The sequence below is a fragment of the Papilio polytes genome, unplaced genomic scaffold (assembly GCF_000836215.1).
Source record: "Papilio polytes unplaced genomic scaffold, Ppol_1.0 DF824047.1, whole genome shotgun sequence".
Classification (NCBI taxonomy): domain Eukaryota; kingdom Metazoa; phylum Arthropoda; class Insecta; order Lepidoptera; family Papilionidae; genus Papilio; species Papilio polytes.
In genome coordinates this window covers 4,072,606-4,078,171 of record NW_013525157.1, presented here as the reverse complement: position 1 = coordinate 4,078,171, position 5,566 = coordinate 4,072,606, and the positions used below count along the sequence as shown (strand labels likewise).

The 5,566-nt window shown below is 34.3% G+C and overlaps 1 non-coding gene across 1 annotated transcript; it reads right to left on the bottom strand.

Annotated features, from left to right (window-relative positions):
* Positions 1-5,020: 5,020 nt before the first annotated feature.
* On the bottom strand, positions 5,021-5,093 carry Trnak-cuu. The gene has a single exon. It is a non-coding gene; the product is annotated as a tRNA-Lys (tRNA).
* Positions 5,094-5,566: the final 473 nt, after the last annotated feature.

Sequence of the window (5,566 nt, the reverse complement as noted above, 5' to 3'; positions counted from 1 at the left end):
AAACCAAAAATCAATTCAATTTTTTTTCATTCACGGTTTTCAGAACAGATTGTTGTATGTTATGAAAAATGAAAGGTCAGTCAACTACGATTTGAGACTCCCACTCACATACTGCGGTCGTTTACCGCCCACAGACCACCCACGGTAATACCAACTAAACAACATTATCCTTTCCAGTTACATATATGGTGCACATTTGACATTTCACTGATTTCCAATTAATGATTCAGTTAGAGCGTAGGAGTGGAGTAGGAGTGTAGTCCAATTAGTGATTCACTCCCACGTACTTCAGAGACACGAATATGATGGGTAATGTACAGAGATGAGAATCATAGGCAACTGGAACAAGTAACAATTCTGACGTAAGTATAAAGTCACAGAGCACCGAAGTACTGAATTGATGCGTCAACTGAATTAAAGTTAGTTAAAATATACTAAAATGGCTGGTGTAATGCTTATTTAGCTCTATGCCATTGTATGCGGGATCAAATCGAATTATATCACGAATTGATCAAGCTCTGAACTCCGGACTGTCACTTGTGAACTTTTTCGTTTAGCAAATGGCGGCTCTTTCGGCGGCCATTACGGCGACTCCTCTAGCCTCGTCTGATAGCATTAAAAGATACTGCTTCTTTATCTAAATAACTCGGCGAGACGTCTGTTATCTATTGGAATCTTTAAAGATAGTGGAGTTTTACTTTCTTTTAATATATAACTCTTTTTCTTTTGTTTATTAATTCCGATTGTAAACCGAGTATAAAACATAACTCGGTTTTTTTCAAAGAGGATGTAAAATGAAAATAATTCTTTGTTATTTAATTGATTTTATATATGATTTAGTAACAATTAAATTGTGTGAATGTTTAATCTAATGTAAGAATATTCTTTTATAAATAAGGAATAACTCAATAGTATGAAGTTAATGTCAGCTACTTTCCATTGTGGCATACCATTAGTATCCTATCTATTATGTAGCATATTCAATGGTCTGATCATTCTGATACCTGACGTAAATTCATTCATTCATTCTGAATGTACGATAATATTGAACAAAGCTAATTATGCTTTTGTTTATTGTGATTTACAAGTAAAGACGTGTAATAGTTTTAATTATAATAGTTATGTAGTGAATAACTAATAGATTTTTTACTCAACAACCGTCAACTCATCTGCACTCCGACATTAGGGATGTCCATGGGCGTCGATGATCAGAATTGTTTCTCGAGTCAAATATATATGTGATGATATATTAGTTTAATTTCAATAGTATTTTAAAATTTATATTGTTGGTACGAAGTTAAACGTCTTTCGTTTTAAAGTAAACAAGAGATATGCACAGACAATAAAAAAGCTCAACAATTTAGAATCTGGCTTTTACACACAATAAGACATTTAACAATGGACGTAAAATGTCTCCCCTTACTGTACGTCTTTAAACCGAGAAATGGAAAATAATCACATAAAATAAACTACTGTAGATCCAATCTCCCAAAAATAAAACTATAGATAAAGTATTTATAATTTATGTTATGTTATTCAAAATCTTATTACGTCTCTGTAACACTTTTCCTGTAACATTTTAATCCAAATTTAGATCATATGCTAGCTTATGCCCGCGACTTGCTCGGGATTAAAAAAACTAGGTAAATATCCTATGTGTTCTGAAAAACTATGTTTTATATTTAGTCTTAAGTCCATCAAGATTCGTTAAGCCGTATAAATACAAACATCCATCTATACAATTTATAATATTAATATTATCCACAATCAAATAAAAGTAGAATGTTTTATCATAAACTTGCCATACCTACGTAGGCTCGGCACAGTATGTGCTGCTCTTCCATACATTTCTATCAGCCGTAATATTTGTATCTACTCCCTTCTTAAGCTTATCCTCACATAATCCATCCACAAAATAGAATGTTTAATAACTAAATTTTGCCCGAGACTTCGTCCGTGTGATATTAAAAAAAAGTAAGTAGCCTATGTGTTCTTCCAGGCTATCTTCTACATCTATGTCCTATTTCATCGAGATCCGTACAGCTGTTAAGGCTACAAACTCTAAGAAACATCCATCCATCAAAAATTTCGTATTTATAATATTAGTATGATTATAAAGTTTTCGATATTGAGACGTATTAGAAAGCTAATTCTAAACGCTTTAACGGTACTTTGAGGAAAATAGAGGTGTAGAAGAGTTTTTAATTACTACGCTTGACGCGTGTATCGCTTGCCGGCGCAACGACAACGTGACGCCGACGCGACGACTTTTCAAAGAAATGAGGGAACACTCGTTATTTACATGGGCACCGGCGTACTATACTTACAACCTACTGTTTATCACAATATTAAGAGTACTGTCAAAACAAGACAAGACACAGTTTAGAACTATCGATTTATGAAATATATGTTCCATATGAATATAAATGTACATCTTTTAGTTCATCTATATTTACATTAGAGGAATGATTTGTATTTTTGGGTTTTTGTATGTATTTGATTCAGGCAAAAACTACTGGTCCGATTTTAAACCTTTTACCATTAGAAAGGTAATTAATCTGTAAGTAACATAGGCTATATTTTTCTACATTTAAGAGGACAAAGTCGCGAGCAACAGCTAGTGTACTATAAAGGAGTAAGTAGGCTGAATAATAAAAACTTAATGAATTTATATATTTAAGTTAAGTTAAGTTCAGAAGTTATGTTTAACTTATAATCGAAATTATCGTTATGCAACTCGTTACATTTTAAGATATTTAAATGTACATAAATATTGTGGATGTTTGACTATATGCGAGTACATAAAATATTTATTATCTATTCTATGTTAATGTATTTAAAATAATTATTCAATAGGCGACCTCGGTTTTGCATAATACTATTCAAAATTAAGTTTTTATAATTCTAATCATACTCGGTGGAAATAATGATAAACACTTATTCATATATTCTGTTGTTTGTAATTATATTTATGTTCACTTGAATATGCAATATATATGGCACATAAAATTCTTAAAATTTATAGTACCATACCATACAAGTACTATAAGCAATTCATCTACAGAAAATCTTAGTCTACGTATATACGAGTACATATTTTTTAACATACATATATGCTTTCATATTACATTGTTATTTCAACGTCATCTGTATAAGACTTTTAACAGCAACTTTCGGAATATCACAAACTTTAACGTAGTGCTTTTGATGCTTCCACTTAAAGCTTTATATAACGTAAAATGAAAGCACAGAACTCAATACTTTTGTTGAGGAAATGAAGCGTTTGCGGAAATAAATTCACTTTAAGATAAAATTTTCATTTTAAAATCGATATTCTTTTATCTGCTGTATGCTACGATATATTATAGAGTAGGTAAAGTTGTCTTACTCATTGTGAGGTATATCCTCGATCTGGTTAGCGTTGAGGAGCGCTGCAGCCAGCAGCGGCAGCAGCAGCGCGAGCGGCGACATGCTGCCTTCACCAGCGCACCGGACACATGACACGCGGCTCGTCCGCACCGCGCCTCACATCCACACACCCACTGCACTGAGCACCGAGCACTGACACTCTCAAGGCTCTATTGTGCGAGGAGCATCCGCTTAGAGGACGGACGCCGAGCGGGCCGCAGGGCGAGGACAGAGTGGCGCGGAGGACAGCTTCGCGCCGCCGCACGCCGCTCGCCCCGCTCCCCCACACCCCGCGCCCGCAGGCCGCACTGCCGCTGCGCGAATCATACGCCCAATAACGCAGCGCTACTATACTTAATATTGAGATTTATTTGATAATGCAACAAATTCATGACACCCTAAACCTTTGTATCTATCTTAAATGGATGTAGATTACAATTTTATTTAATTACCGGTAAATTTTAATTTGTAAATTTGAAATATGAATTTAGGAGATTTTTTGGAACAGCTATTGTTGGTTCCACCTGTCCAAGTCCATGAGAGAAGTGTTTGGCATGAGTCACCAATGAACACGACGCACATGCGTGGGCATGACGCCAGGAAATCCTTTATTGATTCCCGCGCTCCCGCTTTCTAAGGAATGTCGCAAGCGTTGTTGCCGCCAAAATTACGTCCAGCCGCTTTTATAATTCGAATTAAAGAATTTGTAAAATTACTTTTGATATAATTGTATTAAACGTGGAATCGTAATTAAAATGAATTAGAACTCATTAAGCTTTCTATTATATAGGTTATAGCAGAATGAAGTTTTTCAAATATCAGCAACATGTTAAAAGTGTAATTGTTAGATGCAGTGCAGCGGATCACATCGGGGAACATAAAGGAATGTCGGTACGTCCTGCTTTCGGAAGCCGCGGCTCCGGGATTCCGACCTACTTCTAAAGCGGGCAATATCTCTCTCAACGTAAGAAAATAATTGCATTTCCACTGCAATTTTTGTTTACTTTTATCGCAATTGTGTTTATTTGAAAACATGTTTGAGTTTGTTATATATATGATTACTTTTAGACTATTACTAATTGACTACTTTTCCACAGGATTTAGAAAGTCCTCTCTTGGCTGTCTAGGTATCCTTAAAATGGCTTGAATTTAATCATTAGTTGGCTCCAGTTGTCTTCACCGATATTGCACCCAACTAGTAAAATATAATGTGAAGGTTTGCAAGATAGTTGATCCCAAGCTGGAAGCCGTAGCAGTGAAGCAGTGAAGCAGTTAAGCTAAACGATAATCAGCATAAGCATTGCTACACGCGAAGTGTTGAAAAGCAGCTAAATTCTTGAATAAAGCCATACACTACCTTACAATGTTACACTCGATAGATTGAGTTTATCGAGAAAATTATCAACTTGCCTTTATCCCTTATGGAGGGTCGATACAGAGCTTCCATAAAGACATACACTGAGAAATTAACAACAAAGAAAAATGTAGAATTTAACATTTACATTTTTTTAATATTACTAGAGGTTAAAACATGTGGGACAAATATGTAACAATGAATTACATAAATAATAGCAGGTTGAACAAAATGTGGTAAAAACTATTAAAAAGTAATCGCCCAACGTGGGGCTCGAACCCACGACCCTGAGATTAAGAGTCTCATGCTCTACCGACTGAGCTAGCCGGGCCTTGCAGAGTAACCTGAAAAACCTATTTCTATTCCTCATTTTAAAATTTTTCAAAAATGTTTATCGAATTTTCTGAATTAAATTGAATTGTCTTTGGATTCGATCATCCATAAAGTTGGAGATATACCGTAGTTTTTTTATTTGTTTTGTTTTTTGAATGTAATTTTAACGATTTGGTGAACATTTTATAGATTATTTAATTTTCTCGATGTTAGAGGTAGAAAATAAAAGATTTACTTAGGATTTTAAAAATATTTAATTCTCTCATTACAGTCCGACAGTTTAACACGAAGTTTTAACAATACCTTGTGCGTAAGGAAACTATTAAAAAATATATTTTCTTAATAAACAATTGCGGTGGTCCACAATATCTGCATTCATTACATGGGAAAAAATTATTATTACAAAATCATTTAAAAAAATTAAAATTAGACATTGGAATTGGAAACTTGACATTTTTTTTGCAAATCTAA